The sequence below is a fragment of the Bos javanicus genome, chromosome 24 (assembly GCF_032452875.1).
Source record: "Bos javanicus breed banteng chromosome 24, ARS-OSU_banteng_1.0, whole genome shotgun sequence".
Lineage (NCBI taxonomy): Eukaryota > Metazoa > Chordata > Mammalia > Artiodactyla > Bovidae > Bos > Bos javanicus.
The window spans coordinates 48207635-48233898 of NC_083891.1; the positions used below are offsets into that span (position 1 = coordinate 48207635).

The window sequence follows — 26264 nt, forward strand, 5'->3', positions numbered from 1 at the left end:
ACACCTTCAGTCTTTCCCAGCATCATGGTCTTTTCCAATGAGTCGGTTCTTCTCATCAGGTGGCCAAAGTGTTGGAGTTTCAGCTTCAACATCAGTCCTTCCAATGAATATTCACGACTGATTTCCTTTAGGATGGACTGGTTGTATCTCCTTGCAGTCCAAGGGACTCTCAAGAGTCTTCTCCAACATGACAATTCAAAAGCATCAGTTCTTTGGTGCTCAGCTTTCTTTATAGTCCAACTCTCACATCCATACATGATTACTGGAAAAACCATAGCTTTGACTAGAAGGACCTTTGTTGGCAAAGTAATGTATCTGCTTTTTAATATGCTGTCTAGGTTGGTCATAACTTTTCTTCCAAGGAGCAAGCGTCTTTTAATTTCATAGCTGCAGTCACCATCTGTAGTGATTTTGGAGCCCCCCAAAATAAAGTCTGTCACTGTTTCTGCATCTATTTGCCATGAAGTGATGGGACTGGGTGGCATGATCTTAGTTCTCTGAATGTTGAGTTTTAAACCAACTTTTTCACTCTCCTCTTTCACTTTCATCAAGAGGCTCTTTAGTTCTTCGCTTTTTGTCATAAGGGTGGTGTCATCTGCGTATCTGAGGTTACTGATATTTCTCCCAGCAGTCTTGATTCCAGCTTGTGCTTCCTCCAGCCCAGCATTTCTCTTAATGTACTCTGCATGTATGTTAAATAATCCGGGTGACAATGTACAGCCTTGACGTACTCCTTTCCTGATTTGGAACCAGTCTGTTGTTCCATGTCCAATTCTAACTGTTGCTTCTTGACCTGCATACAGATTTCTAAAGAGGCAAGTCAAGTGGTCTGGTATTCCCATCTCTTTCAGAATTTTCCAGTATTTGTTGTGGTCCACATAGTCAAAGGCTTTGGCATAGTCAGTAAAGCAGAAGTAGATGTTTTTCTGGAACTCTCTTGCTTTTTCGATGATCCAGCGGAAGTCGGCAATTTGATCTCTGGTTCCTCTGCCTTTTATAAATCCAGCTTGAACATCTGGAAGTTCACAGTTCGTGGACTGTTGAAGCCTGGCTCGGAGTATTTTGAGCATTACTTTACTAGTGTGTGAGATGACTGCAATTGTGTGGTAATTTTAGCATCCTTTGGCATTGCTTTTCTTTGGGATTGGAATGAAAACTGACCTTTTCCAGTCCTGTGGCCACTGCTGAGTTTTCCAAATTTGCTGGCATGTTGAGTGCAGCACTTTCACAGCATCATCTTTTAGGATTTGAAATAGCCCCAAAATACTGACTTGTCCTGGAAATTCCGGAGATCGAACCCAGGGCCTCATACGTGCAAAACATGCAGTCTAAGTCAAAGGAACCTGCCCATGAGTGTTGGTTAGTAACAGACACCAGAAATAGCCAGGGCTTTATTTATCTCTGTATGTCTCTCTTGCCTCAAAGAGGCCTGGAGGTAGGCTGGCCAGAGCTAGTATGCTGATTCTATGGGCCTTAGGCCAATTCCGTCTTTTTGTAACACTAGCCTCTGTATTTGGCCCTTTTATTCAAGGTCACCTCATGGTCCAACAGGGTTGCTGAAGTACCAGCCATCACACAGGGTCATTCTGGAAAGGAGGAGGAGGAACTGGAATCAGTTTTCATTGATCACCCCTGTCTGCAAGGGAGCTTGGGAAATGCAGTTTTTCAGCTGAGTACTTACCCAAGGTTCTCTTAGTGAGGACGAATGGGGGAATGGTTGTTGATTAAGCAGGTAGCAGCCTCTGCCATGGCATGTTGTAACAGTGAGCCAAAGAGGACAAACAGCTCCCCGAGGGCGTGCCTCTGTGTTCCGTACCATCTGTCTGGCACCCAGCACCCTGTGGCACAAAAGGAGATGCTGCTGACAGGGCAGATGAATGAAAGGAGACACGGGAAACTCCACTTCTGAGCAGCGGTCAATAAACCCACAGGACCAAGCATCTCAGAGAATAGCAGAACAAGGGACTGGAGGCCTAGCCCCACTTAGGACTTGGACAAGCCATTTACTTTTTCAAGCCTCAGTTTCTCCCTCTTCAGAAAGTGGAATAATTCTACTCCAAAAGATGAGTGACAGGGATGAAACGAGTCAGTATACAGAACTAAATGGAGGTTTGTGGTGGTGATCTGCAGCTTGTTTAGCTTCTCAGATGCTTCTCTTCCCTCTAGGTCAAGTCTAGAAGATGAAATTACTTTGCTGAGCTGAATTACATATACTGACTTCTCTTCTCATAGAGTCTACCCCACCCACCTAAGCCACAGGAATCATAATATCCCCTTGTGTTTCCAGACATCTTTATTATGAGGAACTCAAAACCTTGATTATCTCTGGACCATCTAATATTCCAACATATAGGGAGGGGCAAGAATTACTATTTATATCTGGAAAACGGGGAAGTAACCCACCTGGGATCAGAGCTGCAGCTAAAACCCAGAGCTCTTTCTCCTGAGATAGTATAATAGTATTTACAAACTTTTCTTTTCTTTTTTGGCTGTATGGCTTATAGGATCTTAGTTTCCCAACCAGGGATGGAACGTGGGCCCTCGGAAGTGAAAGCACCAAGTCCTAACCAATGGCTTGGCAGGGAGTTCTCCAGATCTTTTGGCTTAGATGGTAAAGAATTTGCCAGCAATGTGGGAGATCTGGGTTCAATCCCTGCATTGGGACAATTCCCCTGGAGAAGGAAATGGCAATCCACTCCAGTATTCTTGCATGGAGAATTCCATGGATAGAGGAGCCTGGCGGACTACAGTCCATGGGGTCACAAAGAGTTGGGCATGAATGAGCAACTAAATTTTTTTCACTTTGTTTTTAAAGCAACAGATGCAGCTCTTCAAAATTGGGGACCTAGTACACAAAATAGGAAATAATGCCATTGGCTGCCCCGGCCTACAAGTCACCTCCCTGAAAAGTGCCCCTAACTCCCACCAAGACCCTTTGGTGAGCTGTCCTTGGTCCTTCAGGAAGCATCCACTCTGCAGCTGCCCAGTGCTCCATGGGTTTTGAGTGCTCTGGGCAGACACAGGGAGTAGAAGCCCAAGCCCTCCCCTTGGTTGGGGAGATGAGCGATTTGGTCAGCATGTGACAGATGTCATCACACCTTGGCTTGGTTCCAGCCTGGGGTGGAGACCCTCATGGTCCGGCCCCATCTCCCAACCCAGGCCAGAGTCATCGCCCATTCTCCCAATGCTTTACCCTAAAGAGGTTCTCAAGTCGTTCTTTCACGCTTGAAAGAATTATAAATTGTGTGGTATAATCACATACCCCTAATATAAGTAATTACAACTTATTATCCATTTTTCCTTTCATATTTTTGAATGCTTTCTTATTGTATTCTTGCCAGGCTGCCTAACTGTTTAATGAATCTACCCTTGAATGCTCATCCTGCCTTTTTGGGGGTTCACATTCATTATCTAATAGAAATTTAATTTAAAAATTTTGTTTGAAGAAATAATACCCAGTTAAAAAATAAAGTCAAAATAAAAAGGTATGCTTTGGCAACAACCCCAATGTCCACCAACCAATCTGTGGATAAACAAGATGTGGTATATCCATACAATAGAATATTATTTAGCCATAAAAAAGGAAAGAAGCACTGATATATGCTACAATTTGGACTAACCTTGAAGACATGCTAAGTGAAAGAAGTCAAACTCAAAAGGCACGTATTATATGACTCCATTTATATGAAGCATCCAGAATAGGTAAATCCATGGTGACAGAATGAGTGTTGGTGTTTGGCAAGGGTGGGGAGGTTGCGGGAATAAAGAGTAATTGCTTAATGGGCACAGGGTTTTCTTCTGGTGTGATGGAAATGTTTTGAAAGTAAGTAGAGGTGGCAGTTACACAACAGCGTGAACGTAATAAATGCCCCTGAATTGTACAGTTTAAGATGTCTGAAATGGTTAATTCACATGAAATGTGAATTTCACATGCTATGTGAATTGCATCCTAAGAATTGAGAGAAAAAAAAGATAATCTGTGAAGTATGGAAATACTGTTTTCACATTGTCCCCATCCATTTGTCCCTTCCTTCTTGCCTTCTTATTTCCTTGCTGGAGGTAACAATTTTTGAAGAAAATTTTTGTTATTAAAAATTCCAAAAGATGTAAAAGTAGACAGAATTGCATTAATATCATGAATTACTGTACCTACCACCCAGCCTCCTCAGTTCTCACCACGCGGCCATGCTTGATTCTTTTCTGCTGTTCATTCATCTGTCTCTGGATTATTTGAAGCAAATCCCAGACACTTAATTAATCAATATGTATCGTATACATCAGTAAATTAAAAAAGCATAACCGTAATCTGTATCACTTTCAATAAAATTTGTTTTCCTTTCATTTTTCCATGCACTCCAAAAAATACATTCTGATTTTTCCCCACTTTCTTCCATCAAAGGGACCATCCTGGAATTCCATTCTGTACCTGTTTCCTTTCAGCTTACGGAAAACACTGTGTAGATCTTTCCTGTGAATCAGTGCACAGGGATCTTCCTTGTTTTTTCTGTCATGTGACTGTATATTAGTATATTCACCCAATCCCCTGTTTCTAGTGATTTTCAGTCTTTTCCTTCAGATAGTCTGAGCAGGACCCTGCAGATTAAGTGGTCAAAGGCAAATCATATTTGGCTCACTGTCTTGAGAAGCCTGGAGTAGGCAGATTCTTCAGAGAAACAGAACCGTTAGAGAGAGTGAGGGAGAGAGAACTCTCCTGGGACTAGCTCGAGCTTCCCTCCAACATGGTGGTCTCAGTGGACGTGGCCTTGTTTCAAGGTGGCTGCTTTCCCTCAGAGCACAGAAGTGAAGGCCTCCAGTCTTAGGCCTAGAAAGAGCATAATGTTCCTGCTTCCGCATTGCTGGACATCCGGTAGCACACTGTGAAGTGTGGACACGTCCATCCCTATAGGCAACGTAGTGGAATCTCTGGATGCTCAGTAAATACCAGCTGTCTCATTAGAGCAGTGGACTGTCTTGAGATCCGCCTCTTGGCATAACTTCCTGTGTGACTTAGCCCAGGACCTACAGCTTCTCTGGATCTCTAAATGGGGATGATAGAAGTAGTGCTTCCAGGTCCAGGTCCAGTCCGGATGAAATAAGACAATAACAGCTATGAACGGTGTTGGCGGCTGGGTGTGGCAGGGTTTTGGGGACCTCCCTTCCTGGAGGCCCCCCCCAGAAATGGGTTCTGCCTCTGCTGCAAGGGGCAGAATCTAGGGGTGAGGGAGGTAGGTCCTGGTGCCTCCTCCTGAGACGTCCAAGCAGGCCACTGGGCAGGTGGGCGGGTAGGGTTTGAGTCTATGAGGGACAAGGGGCAAGCTGGCTGCTTTCGTTCAGATCCATCAGCGGCGTCATGCCTTTTACATCTTTTCTCGTGGACCCTCATCGCAGTTCTGTAAGGCAGTGACTCTTTTGCCCCTTGGAGAGTTGTCCCCATGGTGACGGAGCTGAGGGACAGCCAGAATTCCAGTTTAGGCCCTCGGGGCTCCAAACCCCATGCCCTTTGCCCACAAAGCTGGCTGGGAAGAGAGACGCTTGGCAGAATACCAGAATTTTCCTTACTGTGAACACTGTTGCCTCTAATTAGATTAATTTTCACTTTTCTTTTGCCTTGGAGGGGGTTGATGATGCAGCGGGGTTACAGCACTGCTCCATGAGCAGAGGTGTGAATGCTGGTGTGAGATCCTCCGGGCCGAGAAGCAGTCAGCTCTGTGTTTACTTTCCCTCCCCGAGCCCTGTGGAGGAGCCCCGCCTCACCCACAACGGGGCAGGCATGGCTGATGGAGGCCCAGCCTCTTGGTCGGGCTCTCCTCCTCTGGAATGTCAGGACTGTTAGAAATGCTCCCTGCCTGGCATGTGTTTCTAGAAACGCTGCCCTGAGCACGGGTCTGTGCTGGGTTGTGGCCCCAGCCCCAAGCCCTGGTTAATCCGGGGTAAATAAAGCACCCAGTTATGTAGTCTCCTCTCTCCAAGGTAAACTGTGGAAGTCAGGGCTTTTGCCTGGATTAAGGCCTTAGCAAATGAGAGTGCTTTTGCAGTCCCAATCTTGCTTTTTCACAAGGAACCAACAACAAACATTTATGGAGGGCCCAGGGCGTGTGCCAGGCGGGCCTGCGCTGGACAGATGTGTGTGTGGTGGAACTGAGCCTCAGACAGGACTCACTGGTGAATAATTCCAGCCTGTGGACTGTCCCTCCCTGACCTCGGAGAGCAGGGCCAGCACACAGGGTGCCCAGGTGTTGCCCGCCTGCCCTGGCACCAGAGGGTGCTAAGGAGTGGGCCTGCATTCTGGGAGCTGTGGGCATGCGGTCACTCACTCCAAGGCTGCTCCAGGGCAGTGCTGACCTTTGGAAGGGCAAACAAGTGGCCTCTGGGGCTTTGCCAGGCCACCTGCCAGCCCAGGAAAGACACGCTTCACACAGCTTGGTGTTTTCCCCTTCTCCTTGGGCCTGACCATCTCTACTGGGAAACCAGAAAGGTATAGCCTCTTACAGTACCTGGGGTGGTGTCAGGCCTGCTGGTACCTCACGGCCCTTCCCTGGGACCAGCCTGTCCGTTCATCTGCGGATCTTTGCCCATTCCCCTCCATCGCTCCGGCATCCATCCCCTGGGGCCTCACTCCACACCCCTCTCGCTTTCTGAGTTCTCTCTCCATGCAGTTCTGTCCTTCAGCCAACACAAACACCAGAACAAGGAGGTGAAAAGCCACCTCGAACGGAGGCTCTGCTCGTTTCCAGATTCACATGCCAGCGGAGGCATAACTGTTTAATCGCTGACACTGTCTCCAGTAAGACCACATAAACCCAGTCCTGTGGAGGCCTTTAAGTACAGGATTTGATGCAAACAAAGGAAACAGGCCACAGGTAGGATTGGGGCTGCTCAGACGCACCTTTTACATACTTCTGCTTAGACTGAGATTCTCTATTCTTCGTAAGCTTTGGTGCTGGGGAATTTCAGGGCTTGTCTTGTGTGTGGTTTTGGTTTCTGCCTTCCTCCATCCTCGAGCTAAATAGTCCTAACAGGTTGAAATTGCTGATTATTCTTAAAACCCTGAGTGCTGCCAAAGTGGCCCGTGTGATGGGAACAGTTCCATCTGTCCCTGCCTGGGGACCAGAGGGCCGGGCCGGGGCTCAGGCTTTGAGGCGGGTGGTGTCCGAAGCACCTCCCCCCCCGGAAGGAAACAGTCTTTTGCTGGTGGTGATGTTCAGTTGCTGAGTCATGTCTGACTCTTCAGTCTTTTGGGGACCTCGTCTTTCACCCTCAGAGATGTTTATCCAGACCGTGGAGGATCCTTCCATCCGTCTCACTTCTCTCAACCTGAACTTCCTCCTGGTCTTCCTTCATCTTCAGCTGGGACACCCAGTTGTCATGCCTCAGCTACTTCATGGCCCTCATTTCCAGTCCTTTCCCTTCTATTTTTTTTTTTTTAATAAAAGCTTTCTTGAGATTTAATTCATATACCATAAAGTTCACCCGTTTATTTATTTTTGTCTGCACCGTGCAGCAGGCAGGATCTTAGTTCCCTGACCAGGGATCGAACCCAGGGTGCCTCTGCCGTGGAAGCACGGAGTCCTACCCCCTGGACTGCCAGAAAATTCCCCAGATTCACCCTTTTAAAGTTGGTGACTTTGAATATATTCACGGTGTCGTGCAGCCGTCTCTTACTGTCTAGAGACGTCATTTTCTAGAGTCTTGTCGCCCAGAACACTTCCATCACCTCCTGTACCCATTTGCAGTCACTCCCGATCCTCCCCAACTCCCTCAGTCCCAGGCAACCTCTAATCAACTTTGTTTCTCTATAGGTTTGCCTGTTCTGCACAATTTCCTATAAATGCTGTGACTTTGCCACGCTATTACACATTCCTGCTTCAGCATCGTGCCGCACCCCTCCCCATTTATTATCATAAATTTCCCATTTCACAGTGAGAGCAGGTGAGACAGCCGTACTCCATTTTCATAAATTCTGCAGCTATTTTCTTTTATTAAAAAAAATTGATCTTTTGGAAAAATCCTGAGATCTACCACAATGCAGTCTGAATTATGTAACTAACTAGCCCTGCGTCCAAAATTACACTTTGCTCTTTGTATTTGCAGAAATAATTCTTGCCACCCCCTTGGGTTTGGGGGCTTTAGTTTGGCCCTGCCTTGCTCCTCTCCACATTCCGGGAGCTTCTCTTCTTAATTTCTGTTCCTTTCTGCTGCCCGAGCCGGGCTGGGCCTGCAGGCTCCCCTCCTCTCGCTGGATTCCTGCAGACTTTCTTTTTGGCATTTCTCTCACCACTGGCACTTCCTCCGAGGGAAGCCAACCAGGAATAAAGAGCAGCCGGCGAGGGGCAGGAGGGCTTTCTCTGCTGGCAAAAAATGGAGCGAAGCAAGTGCCTGGGAGAATGGGGTTCCCGTCCAGTTTGCTCCCTAGGGTCAGACTGCCAGCGACCCTTCACCTCATTTCTTTCTTTTTATTGCTCGTGTGGGACTAGGAAGCTCAAGGGTGTGTCCATCCTGCAAGTGTTTATTGAGCTCTAAGTGAGGACTTGGTTCCCAACAAGGTGTTATTACCTGTCACCGGAAGGAAAGATGGCAGGCGGGAAGGAGTTAAGGCTTCATTCAGGGAGAGAGAGGTATGATTAAGTGGCAAAGGGTGTGCTTGGGAGATAAATGCTGGATAGCAGGAGGTCAGTGTGGGCCAGAGCAGGGGAGGCCTTGTGTCTGAGATGAGTGCAGTGGCCCTGCTGGATCGGGGCAGGTTAGACTTGGATGGAGAGGGTCCCATTCTGGGGCTGTTCTGCTTGTGGGGATGTCCCGTGTGACTTGGCATCTCGAGGCCAGGAGGAGAGAGGCCTCAGAGTGAAGCTTCCCTGGAAACAGGAGGTGGAGCCTGCACCCTCTGCGCAGCCTTGAGCTGTGATAAGACCAACTGCAGCTCCTGGAGCTGTTTGGGTTGAGTCCTGGGACCTGGATTAGAGGCTCAGTGAGGACAGGAAGGGCCATCAGGAGCTGGCCACGGTTGTCCAGGCAGCTGGCACAGAGGACTCGATGGCGGTGCAATGGGTGGTGTAAAGACATCAGTAGGAACAAAGAGGAAGGGATGAGACTTGAAAGACTTTGGCAGAAGACTCCTCAGGGCCTCATAGCGTTGGATGAAGGAGGCGCTTGGGTGTGGTGTCGACTCTGAGTGGTCCTCTGGGGGCATCCAGCAGGCAGGGCCTCCCTGCTATGCCTCCTGGGTCAGGGTCCCCTCTGTTCCCTGAGTGGGTTTCAGAGGCTTACTGGGCCAGGTCCCCCTGCTGGCTGTGTGCTGTGTGTGCTTCTTGGTACAGGGACGGTCTGTTTACCTTGTGTGTGTGTGTGTGTGTGTGTGTGTTAGTCGCTTAGTCGTGCCCAACTCTTTTCGACTTCATCGACTGTAGCCTGCCAGGCTCCTCTGTCCATGGGCTTTTCCAGGCAAGAGTACTGGAGTGGGTGCCATTTCCTCCTGTTTACCTTGTGACCTCTCAACTAGCAGGTGGTCAAACAGAAGCTGTGGTGGTGATGGGTGTGGGGGTGGGGGTAAGGAGGACTCATACTAGTGGAAGTAATAATATCATCATTTGGAGTATTAGTACCAGTAGAGGTAATATCAGCATTTGAGTAGATGCTAGAAAGAAAGAAAATGGAGTCGCTTGGTCGTGTCCAACTCTTTGCGACCCCGTGGACTGTAGCCTACCAGGCTCCTTCGTCCATGGGATTCTCCAGGCAAGAATACTGGAGTGGGTTGCCGTTTCCTTCTCCAGGGAATCCTCCCGACCCAGGGATTGAACTCAGGTCTCCCGCATTGCAGGCAGATGCTTTACCCTCTGAGCCACCAGGGAAGCCCTGAGTAGATGCTATATACAAAGCGTTTTGCTAACTCTAGGTGATTTAGTCCTTACCACAACCCCATGGACCAATCCCATTCTATAGATAAGGAGACTGAAGCATGAAGAATTAAGTGACAGCCTGGACTCAGCTCCCAGTCTTGTGGCTTCAGACCCCATGCTCTCGGTCACTCTGCTCCACCCTCTCTCAGAAGAGCAGGTTCTGTCACTGTCTGCTGAATTGCATTGATGGTGATTGTGCCAATTTAGAGCTGGGTGAATGCGTGTCAGCACCTCCGGACCTGCCCTTCACCCCCTGTTCAGCCATGCCTGTGATGGAGGGTAAGAGAGGAGAGAGGAAAGTGCTGAAGAGGAAATGCCCACCTTTGGGGCATACCCATCGTGTGACCCCCATCCCACCTGGCCCTGGGGAGAGTCTCCCCAAGATAGCTGGTGGGGCCAGCCGTGCTCAGAGCACTGGCCAGATAGGTTCTTAGCCGAGGAAGGACAGAGAGGTGGATCAGGGCAGAGAATTGATGTCCAGCCGGTACTCTGCAGAATTAGATGCTGCAGAAAATTTTAACAAATGCTCTGTTACCTTAATTATCTCAGAGTATCAAGTATTTAGACATCATAGGGACGAGAGTGCTAGCAATCCAAGAGGGCTTTGAATTCAGGTTGCATTGTTTCTAGGTTTGTAGATGGACAGGGGAGGGACTATTTTTAGAGGATGATGCATTCGTTTTGTAATTAACAGACAGCATGCCTGCTGCTGCGCACTCTCCTTACTCAACGCTTTATTGTAATCAGTGTTTTAATCATCTTCAAACAAGATCCTAAGGTCTGTGAGGGTCTGGAACACGCCTGTCTCATTTGTTGTCCCATCCCCCATGCTGGGCACATGGAGGGAAGATTAATTTGCCTATAGGGGTTGCAGAAGGTGCCAACGACTGGGTAGCTCACTGGTGAAAAGTTTGGTAGGTGGTGGCAGCAGCTTGACCAAAGCATGCAAGGCAGAGGCAAGGAATGTCTGGGGAAGGGCAAGTAACACTGGGACAAAGTTGAGGACTGTTGGAGTTGGAAAAGGCAAGATAGGTCTCGAATATCAAGTCACTTACATCTTTAAGGAATTAGGGCTGAAAACACATGTCAAAAGAACATGCATGTTTTCTGAGGATGGTCTTTCTGCAGACACTCCTGACTTAATGCAGTGCCTTTGTCAGAATTAGGAAAAGACATTCCTTAGCTTCCTGGAGGAGGGCATGGCAACCCACCCTGGTATTGCCTGGAGAATCCCATGGACAGAGGAACCTGGCGGGCTACAGTCCATGGGGTTGCAAAGAGCCAGACATAACTAAAGCGACTTAGCATATCCCTTATCTTGGTGGAAGGATTTTGATGAAAACAACCCTCCCCTCCCCCAGGTGGCTGCAGCCTTGCTTCCAGGCACATAGTTTGACGAATGGGATATGAGCTGACTCCCAGCTCTCACTTATTCTCTTGAATAAGTGTCTTTGAGCAAGACACAGACTGCACAATTGTATGCTGCTGCTGCTGCTGCTAAGTGGCTTCAGTCGTGTCCGACTCTGTGCGACCCCATGGACGGCCTCCCACCAGGCTCCTCTGTCCCTAGGGTCACCCTTCTGAGATTTAAAGTCTGGGTTTAGTCTCTTGATTTAGAGGACGTAAGATGGGAAGCCTTTCTGTGTCAGTCCTATTTATTTACACCTTTCTCTTGGCCCTGTGTTGCTGTTCTTCCCACAAAGGAGGCCGTGTTACCGCTGGAGGTCAGAACCTTCATAAGCACCTTGCCCACAGTTCCCAAATATTGGTCCCAGACCCCGAAGAACATTACTGTCACCCAAGGAGCTTATCAAAATGCAGATTCCTGTTCCCCAGACTTACACTGTGTGTAATTCAGGAGGCAAGACAGAACCCGAGAAGCTGCATTAATTTATTTATTTTTATGGAACTAGCCTATTTCTTCAGTTTATAGATGAGGAAACACCCAGAAAGGGATGCTGACTGGTCCAGGCACATCTGGAGTCGGGTGGAGACCTGACCCCACCCTGCTGATTTTCAGTGCAGGCTAACCTCCTTGCACCTACCCACTCCCCCCACCCCCCTCCCACCAGCTTATCATCTCAATATAATAAGGATAAGTAGGTGAAAGTATGAATGACCTTGAAGTATGGGTATAAAATGCTTAAGAAATAAGTAACAAAAATTTACCCATTATTTTCATACAATCTGAGTCATCTAATTCATGAGAAGTGCAATCTTGACATTCTAAACAGTATGTATTTGAGTTATAGAATAATGTCATTGTTTTGCTTCCTCCTCAAGCAGTAAGGGCCCTATAACAGTCTACAGAGAATCTTGGCTATGTCAAGAAGCATTATTGATGCCTACATCAGCAGGTATGCATAAGCAAAAAAAAAAAAAAAACAAGTGGGACTACATCAAAGTAAAAAGCTTTTGTATGGCAAAGGAAACAATCAAGAAGGTGAGAGAAAATCTTTACAAATCATATATCAAAGGGTGACATCCAAAAATATTAGGACTAAATACAATAAAATATCAAAAAACCAAACAATCCAAACAAAAAATGTGCAGAAGACTTGAGTAGACATTTTTCCAAAGGAGGACACACAGATGGCTTACGGGCACATGAAAAGATGCTCAGCACCACCAGTCATCAGAGAAATGCAAGTCAAAACCACAATGAGATTTTCACCTCACAGCTGTCAGAATGTGCTGTGCTGTGCTTAGTTGCTCTTGGTCAACTCTTTGTGACCCCATGGACTGTAGCCCGCCAGGCTCTTCTATCCGTGGGGATTCTCCAGGCAAGAATACTGGAGTGGGTTGCCATGCCCTCTTCCAGGGGATCTTCCCAACCTAGGTATCGAACCCGGTCTACCCATCATTGCAGGTGGATTCTTGACCGTCTGAGCCACCAGGGAAACTCAGAATGGCTATCATCAAAAAGTCTACAAATAGGGGACTTCTCTGTTCGTCCAGGGGCTAAGACTCTGCACTCCCAATGCAGGGCTCCTGGGTTTGATCTCTGGTCAGGGAACCAGATCCCACATACCCGGCTCTTTTCCCAGCTCCTCCGTCTCTCATAGTCTCCAAGGTGGAGAAACTGGCTGTGTACCATTTGGTTTGCAAATCACACTTCCTATAGCCATCAGTGTTTTTTTTCCCTCTCTCTTAATAGTAACAGTACTCTACTGAAATGTAATTTATATACAGGATAATGCATGAATCTTAAGTGCATAGCTTGAGGGATCTTGACAGATGTTTATATTTGTGTAATCATTGCCAAGATCAAAATAAAGATCATTTCCATCACCCTGGAAGATCATCAGTGGTTCTGAAAGCATATTAGCAGGGCTAGTGAGGACAGAAGGCCCCTGTTCAGGGCACAGTGACCGCCTCTCCCATTTGGTCCCCGTGAATCTTGTATTCTCTGCAGTTTCCCTTGGAGGGCTGGGGCCTGTGTAGGGGACAGGGCTCAGGGAGCAGCCGGAATGAGGTATTGCCATTTGCCAAATTTCTCAAGCCCAAAACACCTTCCCGTACCAGGGCCAGACCGAGCTGCAGGATCAAAGTGGTACATCTATTTGGAGTGTCAACAGCACTAGAATATTGTATGAAAAAAATCTGTCTTGTTGAAATAAAGAAAGGCATCGAGAGCAGAACAAAAATCATTTGGATGCTGAAGATAAAATACTACCTTTAAAGAAAGCTTACATTTGGCCTACACGCTCTCAACCCCACCTGGGACCCGCAGGGTAATGTAATGCTCCCAACCAGCGCCAGCCTTGGGAGTGTTTGTGGAGTGCCAGTGTGTGGCATGGTGGGGGCCCAGCAGGGGGCCCCATGGTTTCTTTGAGGTTGGGATGGGGCCTGGGCACCCAGCCTGAACACCCACACCACCCATGCCCCCAGGGATGACCTGCTGGGCAAGATGCCAGCACAGGCTCCCATGCAGACTTGGTGGATGGCATATCCTCAAAGGCTCACTGTGAAGAGTCATCATACTCTTAGGACACAAAGCTGTGGACCGGGACCTGTGGGATTTTCATTGAATCCCTGATATTCCATCTAAAGAGATGCAGCCTGCTCCAGCCTTGAGAGGCTCCCTGGGACTTTGCTAAAGGACGCTGAGCTTCTTTTCCAGTTCCCGGGGGCGGGGATCGGCTCGGAGCAGATGACCTAGCCACTGAGAAGTCCTCCTGCTCAGGGATGCTCTCTTTCTGTTCCACACTCCCATTCCTTCATGCTGTCCTTTGCTGTTTCAACTGCATGACTCTTTATAAATGAGCTGGAAAAAACAATAGCACGGGGTGGGAAGTGGGAGGGCAGTTCAAGAGGGAGGGGACATGTGTCTGCTTATGGCTGATTCATGTTGATGCATGGCAGAAATCAACACGATATTGTAAAGCCATTATCCCTCAGTTAAAAATAACTAAATTAAAAAAAATAAAAAGTAAAAGCAATAACAACCTGTAGATGTTTCTCCCTTGGGTGAACTCTCATTTGTGAGTGTTATGATGTTGGTACCCCTGCTGACTCTCAAGTGCTAAGGGCTTGAAGGAAGGTGCCTGACCTGTGGCCTGGCACAGCTGTACCGCTGACACAGTCCACACAGCCTCCACCACTTTGTATGGCCAGTCTGAGTGTCAGACAACTGAACTGAGAAGGCTAGTTTTGAAAATTACATTGAAAACTCCAACAAACTATTGGATTGTACTCTCTTCACCGTAACTGAACTTCCCAAACTTCAGACAGGGGCATTGCAGTGTTTGAATGAAGTTTGAATTAGGTCATTAGCCTTGGTTTGGTTTGTGTTGCAGCAACAGACATGGGCTCTAGTTCTGACTTAGTTACTAATTAATGATGTGATTTGTGACATGGGGCCTGCTGACTTGATGGGCTTCACTTTTCTCACAGGGAAAATGAGAGTCTAGGTCATTCTCAGCTCTAAATATCTATGAGTCCAGTTCTAACCATATATATATATATATTTTTTTTTTTTTTACAGAAGATTATGACATATTTAAGACAGTTTTGCTTTATTTTTTCTTTAGCCTCTGGGTTGTATAAAAGCAAAAACATTAGAAAGTCCTGTGCACGTGTTTTTTTGTCTCCTCAAATTTCTACCTGACTTAGTTGTGCTCTGACTGTGCAAAAAGAGAAATGCTTTGACATAACCTATCCCCCTTCTACGTTTTGCTGAAGGGCGTCTTCAGGGTCTGTGATGTTGCTGATGAGAGTGCGTGCGCATTTAGCAGTGGAAAGCTGTGGTTCAGCCAGTGTCCCGGGCCGTTGCATCTCTTCCTTCTTTGCTTCCTCAGTTACCGTGTGTGTGTTTCTTTGGTGAGACCTGGAAATAGGTGCGGCCCCGCGGTCCTCAGTGCCTCTGGGGAGCAGTGACAGGAGCCTGAACTTTATGGGACCCCCTGTGTCCAGTCCGCCTTTGCGCTGTTTTTCACTTGGTCTCCGCTTGAGGACACCCTGCACCCCCAACTCCCTCCCCCGCCTCTGCCTCTGTGCCCCCTGCCGTTCTTGTCCCCCAGACCTCCCCACAGGGACCTGTCTCTGGCTGGTGAGATGGGGGCTTCTCAGGGCCCTGTCCCAGCCCCTTCTCTTCTTGCCCACCTCCTGGGCCCTCCTGCCCCTGGGGTGGCCCTGGCTGTTGCCCCAGTGCCCTGGACCATCACATCTGTTCTCCACACCAGGTCTGCCTTCTGATCCCAGTCCAGTGCGCGCTTGACTGTTTCCAAGACACTTTGGCCTCAGGCGCCTCCCAAATCCAGCCCCTGGTCCTTGTCCGCACCCTCTGCTGCGATTCCCCTTCCTGTCCCCCAAGCCCATAACCCAGGACACACGTTCTGACACTGACACACACACATACACACTCACTGAGCTGCCCTACTGCTGCCTGCACAACCCTCACTGCATCTTGTCTTTGTTCCTCCTCCTCCTTCCTGAGTCTTCCCGATTCTAGCCTCCTGCAGGGCCCTCTCTGCTGCTCCCATTCTGGTCTCTCCCCTTCCTGATCCTGCATTATTACTCTGATGCAAATGTGAGACAAGGAAAACCTCTGTCCTGTAATGACTCCCTCTAGAATCTTTGCTCTCTCTCCTGTAACACCATCTTGTACCGGGCAGGATGCAAGCTTGCAAAGATGAACTTGACCTATCCTTTATCAAGGTAGGCCGATCCCCTCTGACTGTTTCTGCATGGTCAGCCCAGCGTGGGCGGTGGGAGACCACCCTCTGCTTTTCCCCATCCTCCCCTGCGTCCATCCCCCGCCCTCCCCACCATCACTTCCTCCATCCTCCTGAGACTTAGTGGATCAGGGAACCTGGAGGCCAGAGCTGGAAGGGACTGCTGCCCCAGCTTTTTACATTTTACAGAAAAGAAACCAAGGCCCAGAGAAGGGGCATGTTCAGGTCACACAGCTGGGAGTTTGCAGTGGATCCTGTACGAGGTGTGTGTGTATTCCCTTCCTGCTGGAACATCACCATCGCCTGGGCGGCTGAGAACAACAGGTGTTTATTCTCCTGCAGCTCTGGAGGCTGGAAGTCTGCAGTCAGGGTGCCAGCCAGGCCGACCTTCCTCTAAAGTCCCTGAGGGAGGATCCCTTCTGGTCTCTCCCAGCTTCTGGTGGGTGACTGGCAGTCCTTGGGGTCCGTTGGGTTGTAGCTGCAGTCTCCGCCTCTGTCTTCACATGGCCTTCTCCCTGTGTGTGTCTCTGTGTCTGACTCTTGTCCTCATGTTTTTCTTTTTACAAGGACAAGAGCCATTGGCTTTAGGGCCCGTCCTATGCCAGGATGGCCTCACATTTGATTGCATCTACAAAAACTCTACATCCAAATAAGGTCACAGTGACAATTGAGTGGGGAGACGCTAACACTTCTTTTTGCAAAGGAGCTCTCACCCTATAGTGGTGTGGCAGGCGTCACCCCATCTCTGGTGCTGGAGAGGGGCTGTGAGGTGGGGCTCACTCTGGGTCATTCTGGGGTAGGACTCCTCCTGGTATTTTAGGTTGAAAACTCTGAATACTCAGCACTCTACTTGTTAGACCTGTCCTTCTAGTAGACAGTTGGGTAGTAGTGAGTTTGTCTTTGCATGTGTGTGAGAGAGAGAGAGAGGGAGGGTGAGAGGGGTGAAGGACTAAAGTCTTACCAGCCTTCTTTTTAAGATGTGACCATACATTTTCAGCCCAGGGGAGGGGAGAGACACCTCACGGAGGCAGCGTCTTTATTTTGTAACTTTTGTCATTGTTCGGCTCTGGGAAGTCAACCTGAATATCCTCTGAGGGTGAAGAGGTTTATATTCTTTTCTGTTACTGAAACCAGCAGGCTGGTTCCCGTGTTCCTTTGCAGGCCCGGGCCTTGCGCTGCCGGCTTTGATAGCTCTGGAGGTTCATTGTTGCTCTGGCGCTCTGACCTCCGTCTGGCCCTCGTTCATGTGCAGACTTTGTGAGTCAGCATTTCGGGCGGGCTGGAGGGAGGGCGGGCGGCATGACGCTCTGGAGCCGCAGAGGTTGGGCCCTCGGCCTGCAGGTGGGGAGAAGCCTGGGCCGGGGCTCCATATTTAGCCTGGAATCCAGTCCCAGCTGCTGCCCCGAGGCCACCATGGACGCCAGAAGGGGCGGAGCACGGGCACCGAGCCAGGGCCGCGGGGCCTGCCGTGTGGGCCTGCTGGGAACAGCGGTGGCGGCCCATCCATGCCAGGCCTGGCCCTCTCCCGCCTGCACATTGACCGGCAAACCCCACTGGCCCAGAGAGCTGACTTGCCCAAGGTCACATAGGCAGCCCACGGCGAGCCACTCGATTTGGGTGTCTGGAATCCGAGTCCTTTACCCTTGCTCCCCAGGAGACCATGCTGTCGTCGGGATGGGGTGCCTCCACATACCAGCTTTCCCAGAGACCAGGACAAGAATGACCGACACCCCTGACAGCACCCAAACTGAGACATGAGAGACACGCATTCCATCCTTTCCAATCCCCATCGGCTCTGACACCTCTTATCCCCTCCTCCCCCCTCACTGAAAGCTGTTTCTATTAGTCATTTAAGTCACAGTGCGGATGTCAGGCCTCTCCCAGGGAACTCAAAACAGTGGTCACAAAGTGGGACCTGGAGTTGGACAGACAGCGTTCTGGGGCACGCGATGAGGTGCACGTGGATGAGAAGAGGCAGACCTCAGAAACAGAGGAGGCTCGGGCCCAGCTCTTGGAGCCTCTCGGCTCCTGTCTGCCCCATCTCCCTGTCCATGGACTGGCCACCCATCCCATGCTCTGTAGTCCAGACCTGCTCAGGAGCCAGTCCGATAATCCTGCTAATTCCCCTGCCCTTCCCAGGCAGATGGAGAAGGCAATGGCACCCCACTCCAGTACTCTTGCCTGGAAAATCCCATGGACGGAGGAGCCTGGTAGGTGCAGTCCATGGGGTCGCTAAGAGTCAGACATGACTGAGCGACTTCACTTTCTCTTTTCACTTTCATGCATTGAAGAAGGAAATGGCAACCCACTCCAATGTTCTTGCCTGGAGAATCCCAGGGACAGGGAAGCCTGGTGGGCTGCCGTCTATGGGGTCACACAGAGTTGGACACGACTGAAGTGACTTAGCATAGCATTCCCAGGCAGAGGTATCCCATCAAGCCACGTCCAGCAGGCGTAGGTGGACCACCCTCGTCCGTGGTACCCACTACTCCTGGCAGTGGCTGCCTGCAGGCCCTGAACAGCCTGGGCTGGATCTCTGAGCAGAACACAAGAAAGGGGATCATTTCAGCATCAGGAAGAACCTGGCACCGTGACAACAGTCCCTACAGCCCCATGTCCACATGCCCCTACCTGTCATGTGGCCATCGTGTCTGGACCTTTCTGGGCCTCAGTTTTCTCATCTCTAAGGTGGGACCCATCTTACAGACCAGAGGGCGGGGACTGCAGAGAGTCCATTTAAAGGCTTGGCTCTCAACAGTAACTCACATAGTTATTATAATGTGGGTTGTCTCAATTAATCCTCACGGCAACTGTGGGAGGGTGGACAGTGCTATTAACCCCACTTTGCAGATGTGGAGGCTGATGTCAGAGCAGGAAAGGGACCCACCAGCCTTTGGGATTCCTGGCGCTGTGCTCTTTCTTTGGAAACACCCTGGCAGTATTTGTAGGCTTTAGTGCGATTTTCCCCCTTGCCCCGATTCTCCTGGATACCAGTGAATAAGCTAGTGTGAAGCTCCCCCGACCTGCAGGGCACCTTACATCCCCGGGATGGTTTGCAAATAGCTCTCCCTGGAGTAAGTAACCCAGATGGCTCAGATTCAGCGAAGAAGCCACTGGCCTCGACGGCTGGGTGAATGGGATTCATAATTGGCACGAGCTGACCTTACAGCCCAGACACTGTGATTCCCATGACACGCAACTCCTGTCACCATGAACAGTCGGCGGCTGTGTGCCGGCAGAGGGCCCCGGAGGAGCGGACGGGAGGGCCTGGCCCTGCTGACGACAGCAATTAGTGGGGAGTGACAGCTGCTAATCGCTCTGATCAGCCAAGCAGAAGCCCAGCCTGCCATTCACAGGCTGCCTCTGGCTCCTGGGGCCCCCAGGCCAGGCGGGGGGTGGGAGGAGGAACAAAGGGAGTCCTTGCAAAACTCCGTGGTCCTCTTCTTACCCTGGAGAGGCTGGCTAACTTGGGAGCAGGGAATGGTGGGCAGCTGGGTGTGGGGAGGCCTGGAAACAGGTGGGGCCTGGCCAGGCTGGACGACTGCACTCTGCACAGGGCCCACATCCTGTCTCCAGATGAGCCAGCATATTTTTGTAATGAGCCCGATGAAGTTTTCTCCTGTCCTGGCCCCCTGGGAATCCTCAGTGGCCAGAAAGACCCGGGGGCACTGTGTGTCCAGTGGGAGCGTGCCACCTCCCCGTTCAGGAGGCCGCAGGAGGGCTGCCTTAGGTCATTGCACACTTGGCGGGCGTGCATAGGAGAGGCCCTTCAATGGGAGGGGATGCTCTCAAGAAACGGGCTTCAGCCAGAGTCAGGGATTCCCCGGAGAAGACTTGGCAGAAAAGGACAAGTTTGTTGTGCATGTGAAAGGACTCAGTCAAAGCAAAATGATCTTTATTGTCATCATCACAGGTGTTAATAATATGTCTTCAGAGTTCTTTAGTATTTTAGACCTGGTATTCATGTTCTTGACAACCCTGGGAAGTTAAAAAAAAAAAAAAAGATTGTTTTTTTCTGAAGGTATAGAAAGAGGCCTGAACAGGCAGGGGACAGACACAGGTGATGAGCCAAGGTGAGAATGTCCTTTCGCCTCTGGGGCTGAGGCCAGCCCGAGGGATGCTAGACTGTCATTCAGGTAGTTTTTTCTGAGTATCTTCATTAAATTATCTACTATACAAATGATTTAGGGGACTCTCTTCCATCAACCAGGTGCCACAGACCAAAGAGGTGGCTGTTTACCTCTCTGGTACCTCGGGGCCCCTGGAACAGAGCCCCCCTCCCCATCCCACCTCTTGGGGGGACTCTGCAGTGTGTGGCTGGGAAAGAGAGAGTTAATTTGGCAGCTGTGGGTAGGGGGGTGGAGCATCGTGGTTGCAGTCTGGCCTGTCTCCTGAGCAGGCAGGCCTTTTTTGTGGGTTAGCTGTGCTCTGACACGGCGCGGGGCGGGGCGGAGGTGGGGTGCGGCGTGCTCAGAAGGGTTAATGCTTGGTGAACGCTGGCTGTCAGTGTTTGGAAATCCTTGCATTGAACCCAGAGGCTTCACTTGCATTCCTCTTTTCCTCGGGGGCGGGCACGAATTACGCAGTCTGGGTTCCACAGCTGTCGGCGGGCGTGAGGCTAGGGTCCTCGGGGTCTGTCAGCTGGCCGAGCTGCTGGGGTGGGGCTGACAGCGGCCCGGCATTTATGGAAGCTGCAGGCGGACACCAGGAGGCCAGGCGGGGTTTCTGGAATGAACGCACACATTCCCTGGCTACCATTCTGCTCCCTTCCCTCCCTGGACCCATGCATCCAGGCTGTCCCTGCCCTCCTCACCTGGAGACACCACCTGCGCACCGTGACCTTGCTGCAGAGGGCAAGGAGTCAAATCCTTGCACCCACAACAAACAGGCGTTCCCCCACCCCGCCCTGAAGTTGGCTCCATCCGCTTTCTCTTGGGGTTTATTTTTGATGGATGGGGAAAGAGAACGATCCAAGGAATGAGGGGCTGTGCGCCCAAGGGGCCTCCTCGCCTGGTGCTCGGCAGGCCCCAGCATGAGTGGGAGGTCCGAGAGAGGCAGAGCCACCCCACACCCAAACCCTGCTGAGCTCAGTCCTCACCAGGGGCGTCAAGTTCATCAGGAAAACAGAGAGCTGAGAAGCAAGGTCAGAATTCTGGATCCCAGTTGGCAAGGACCAGAGGGAAATCGATGGATAGCACCAGCAATATCGCCTGAAACTAGTGGACTCCAGGCAGGGCCACCTGGAGAAAGTGTTGAAACTCTTATGCATACGTATTTCTTCATCTTTTAATTTCTGTTTTGGGTTATGGTTTTGTAATGCACACGATGTATTGCCAGGGTGAGTGTGTATGTGTGTGTGGGTGTGAGCGTATGCACAGAGGTGTATCATGCACAAACTGAGGACATCCAAGGATGAGGTGGTTGGATGACATCACCAACTCAATGGACATCTACTTGGGCAAACTCTTGGAGACAGTGGAGGACAGGGAAGCCTGGCGTGCTGCAGTCTATGGGGTTGCAAAGAGTCGGACACGACTGAGCGACTGAACAACTGCTAGGACCGCTTCATCAAAGTTCCACAAAGTGCCATAGAAGTTGATTCTTTCGTAGTTCTAAAGGCTGGAAGTCCAAGGTCAAGGTGTCAGCAGTGTGAATTCCTTCAGAGGGCTGTGGGGGAGTTTCTGTGTCCTGCCTCTCCTCTAGCTTCTGGCAGTTTGGTGGCAGTCTTTGGCATATTTTGGCTGGTAGATGGCATCACCCCAATCTCTGCTTTTATCCCTACTTGGCATTCTCCCTGTATGTGTGTCTGTATCTGCAAATTTTCCCTTTGTATAAGACCAGTATAGCCTGTTACGGGCTTCCCTGGTGGCTCAGACTGTAAAGAATCTGTCTGCGATACAGAGACCTGGGTTTGATCCTTGGATCAGGAAGTTCTCCTGGAGAAGGGAATGGCTCTCCATTCCAGTATCCTTGCCTGGAGAATTCCATGGACAGAGGAGCCTGGCGGGCTATAGTCAATGGGGTCGCAAGTGTCAGATATGACTGAGCGACTAAAACACACACACACACACACACACACACACACAACCTCTTAACTAATTATATTTGCAGAGACCCTGTTTTCAAATAAGGTGACATTCTGAGGTGTGTGAGAGTTAGTCTGAACTTCGGGGGATATGGCTTCCCTCATAGCTCAGTTGGTAAAGAATCCGCCTGTAATGGAGGAGACCCTGGTTTGATTCCTGGGTTGGGAAAGATCCCCTGGAGAAGGGATAGGCTACCCACTCCAGTATTATTGGGCTTCCCTTGTGGCTCAGCTGGTAAAGAATCTGCCTGCAATGCAGGAGACCTGGGTTCTATCCCTGAGTTGGGAAGATCCCCTGGAGAAGGGAAAGGCTACCCACTCCAGTATTCTGGCCTGGAGAATTCCATGGACTGTATAGTCCATGGAATTGCAAAGAGTTGGACATGACGGAGCCACTTTCACTTTGGGGGGGATATAATTCAGCTCGTAGCAGATGGCATAAGCAGTGAAACAAGCTGGAAAACTAGTGGCTCAGCTAAGCCGTTTGCTCTCTGGTCCACTAGCCCTGACTCTGCGTCAGCCCAGCCTCCTCCATTTCTCATCAGGAGGTTCTGCTCAGGGAGCTGTCTTGACAAATAGCAGGAGTCATTGCCAGGGTTTGCGGGGTCCAAGGCCTGCAGTCGGCTAAGAGGGGAAAGTCCTACGGTGAGAGCTGCAGGGCCCTGTGTGCCAGGCACGGGGAGGAGAACCCTGGTCTCCTGCTTCTTTTCCCTGCCTCGAAGCATCATGTCACAGTGAACAAAAGAAGTAGCACTAAACAGTGGACGGACTCCTGAGCCTGACTGCCCAGGGAAGGAGGTCAAGACAGCTGGGTCCCTTTGGCGTGACTGTGAGTAAGTTGCAGGCTTCTGGGATTTTAAAGTGGCAGGCGCCTTTGAAATGACCCAGTCCCTCCCTCCTGTTTTACAGACAAGGGGATGGAAGCCAAAGGTGGGGAGGGTCCTGCTCATGTTTCGTTTAGGATCAGAATCCGAAGCTCTGTCAGTTCTCTACTGCTGTGTAACAAACATCCCCCAAACAAAACACACTTGTCTCCCACTTTGTGCTGCTCAGAGTCTCAGTTTGGCCTGGCAGGACTCTGTTTCCAGGACCTCTCCCAAGGCTGTAGAAGAGGCGTTGACCAGGACTGTGATAGACTGTGGGAGTGTCTGCTTCCTGGCTCCCTGGTGTGGTTGTTGATGAGGTTCAGTTCCTTGGGGCTATTGGGTTGAGGCCTCAGCTCTTCACTGGCTGATGGCCAGAAGCTGCCCACAGCTCCTGGCCATGTGGGCCTCTCCAGCGTGGCAGCTTGCTTCATCAGAGTGTGCATGCCGAAAAGGCAGTGATGAGTCAGCAAGATAGAAGTCAGTCTTTTCTAACCTGATCACAGAAGTGACATCTTATCATTTTACCATATTTTGTTTGCAACACAGGAGTCAGGAGTCACTGAGGCCCATCTTAAAGAGCTGCTTACCATAGCAACTATAACAGGAAACCTGAATAACATCGGTTTAAACAACGCAGAGATTTATTTTTCTTTAACGTAAAAGGAATCTAGAGGCAGGAATCCAGGACTGGTGTGGGGATTCTGTGGCTATCAGAGGCTTAGGTTCCATATTTCTGCTTTGCCATGCTGAATTGGTGGCTACTTACTAGTCTCAAAGTTGCCTCGTAGTCTAAGAGAGCTGCTGGAGCTCCAGACATTATGCCTGCATTCCACACAAGGAGGAAAAAGTGGAAAGGACAAAAGTTACATGCCGGCTCAGTCAATCCCTTTAAAGTGTTTCCCACCCATTAACTTCCTTTTACATCTCATTGGCCTCTACTTTCTGTGAGGGAGATTGGAAAATCTCCGTGAGGTCGCAGGAAAGGAGGAAAAAAAAGATGTAAGGGACCTGCAACATCTAAAAGGAAACAGATGTGTGAGTTCAACAGATAGCTCACCAGAAAATCAGGCCTGGGAGAAGGGTCTTGAGGGGCGGATAGGAGTTGTCTGGGCAGGAATGGATCAATGCAGCCTGTGTGCTGGCATGCAGATCCATCCCCCTGAGCTAAAGGAGGGCCTTGCTGGGTTCTCTTTGCTTGAGCCTGAGAACTTGGGCTGATTCTGATGAGGAGACCCAATGGCCAAAGCAATAGACCTATACCTACAGCCGGCCCATGATGGGGCCTCCGGCACCTTCTATTCCATTGCTTCCTCATCCTTTCCAGCCCATGCTTTGGCTCCTAGACCCTGCAGCTGAATTCCTTAGACCTCCAGTGGGCATCACCAAGCTTGAGTGTCTTAAGTGTCGGGCAAATAGCGTGGAGGACAGGGAAACCCCAGCTGAGGTTACTGGGGGGACTGGGGGAGATTCTGGGGTCTTTACCAAGTTTCCAGGTTTTTCCTGCTTGGCAATCAGAGGTATCCCTCATATTTGGCTTGTCTTGGAAATGGCAACCCGCTCCAATATTCTTGCTGGAAAATCCCATGGATGGAGGAGCCTGGTAGGCTATAGTCCATGGGGTTGCAACGAGTCAGACACAACTGAGCAACTTCACTTTCTTTCATAAGTCCCAAGAGACGAAATGGAAACCATACAGTTTAATCTGTGAAATTCTGCTCATTAACGTTTAAGAAGGTTTCAGAGGCCTCGGTGTGAAGGAAGTTAGATGTGTGATGTGATTAGCAATGCAGGAAGGTGTGGCGGGCGCCTCTCCCATCTGAGGCTGCTTAGAAAGGCTGGAGCCTTCCTGGTCTCTAGACTGTACCTGGAAGTAAAGAGCCTGCGGGGCAGCAGGGGAGTTGGGTAGAAGCCTATGGCATGTGCCATCTCAGGGCATTTAAAATCAGAGCTTGAGAACATATTTCCCTTTGGTATTTTGCCAGCAGGAGACTCCACTGCCGGGAAGTTTTTTGTAATGATGGCACAGCACTGCTGTGTGGGCATGCGGGCTCCTGAACGTCCCATTGAGGTAAAAAAAATAAAAAAAAAAAATAAAAAACAACAGAGGAGTGCTATAGCAACACCCAGAGCAGGAACGAGGAAGGTGGCACCAGTAATGACAGCACTGGCATTTACTGACTGTATCCACGCGTTCAGCATGAGTTACAAGGGCTTTATGGGGGTTATTTCTTGGTCCTCACCTCCCACCCCCAGCCTTCTTCCCGGGGATGGGCTGTGCTGGGGTGGGGGGCAACCCCAGCGTTGCTCCCATTTCCCACCTCTGGGCTCCGCAAGAGGTCAGCAGGTTTCTAGATTAAGCGGTGACGCACAGGGTGACAGGTGGAAACCATGCCATCCACTCAGCAGGGGCCCTCGCGCATTGCCAGCGTAGAAAATGACCTCTGTGCCAGACAGCTCATGGACGTGGGAAGGCCTTGCACACGAGGCGGTGTCCCTGCAGGAGGGCTGTGAGCAGAAGGCTCTGCTGGCCTGGCGTTCCGTGTGGCAGGTGCCTCCTAGCCGGGGTTATCCTCCGAGTGACCAGCTGCCCTGGGCTGGGACAGCCGAGGTTCCTCCCAGCCAGCGTTCTAACCCAGTGATCAACAGGCCAGAGGGACCCCACAGCCAACTTTTTTTTTTCTCTTAAACCAAAGTTTGTTGTTTCTTGCTTATAAAAATGCCCAAATCTTATTTTGTTATTTGCTTACACACACACACACACACACACACACACACACACATATATTTGTGGGGTCTTCCCTGGTGACTCAGATGGTAAAGAATCTGCCTGTAGTGCAGGAGACCCGGATTCAATCTCTGGGTTGGGAAGATCCCTTGGAGAAGGGAATGGCTATGCACTCCAGTATTCTTGTCTGGATAATCCCCATGGACAGAGGAACCTGGCGGGCTATAGTCCATGGGGTCACAAAGAGTTGGAAGTGACTGAGTGACCAACAAATTCACTTTACTTTCATATATATATTATATATATATAATATATATGTATATATATATGGTTACACTGCATGGCTTATGGGATCTTAGTTCCCTGACCAGGGATTGAACCCAGGCCCTCAGTAGTGGAGACAGTGATGTGCCCTGGCCCTGGAGGGGATCAGGGCCTCACGGGACAGCACACAGGCTTGCTGGTGCCTTGGTGACGCAGTCCCTGTGCCCTCCCCCACCAGCAGACCTCCCATCCTCC

At 50.1% G+C, this 26264-nt stretch overlaps 1 protein-coding gene across 7 annotated transcripts in view; it reads left to right on the forward strand.

Annotated features, from left to right (window-relative positions):
* The window catches only part of CTIF (cap binding complex dependent translation initiation factor), a 324350-nt gene that overhangs the window by 31798 nt on the left and 266288 nt on the right, over positions 1-26264 (forward strand). Inside the window, exon 1 of one of the 7 annotated variants that reach the window (XM_061400118.1) lies at positions 6173-6860. The exons of the other annotated variants lie outside the window; for them this stretch is intronic. The gene's annotated coding sequence lies outside the window, so the exon portion shown is untranslated. Of the gene's footprint in view, positions 1-6172; positions 6861-26264 lie in introns of those variants that run through there. 7 annotated transcript variants of the gene reach the window in all.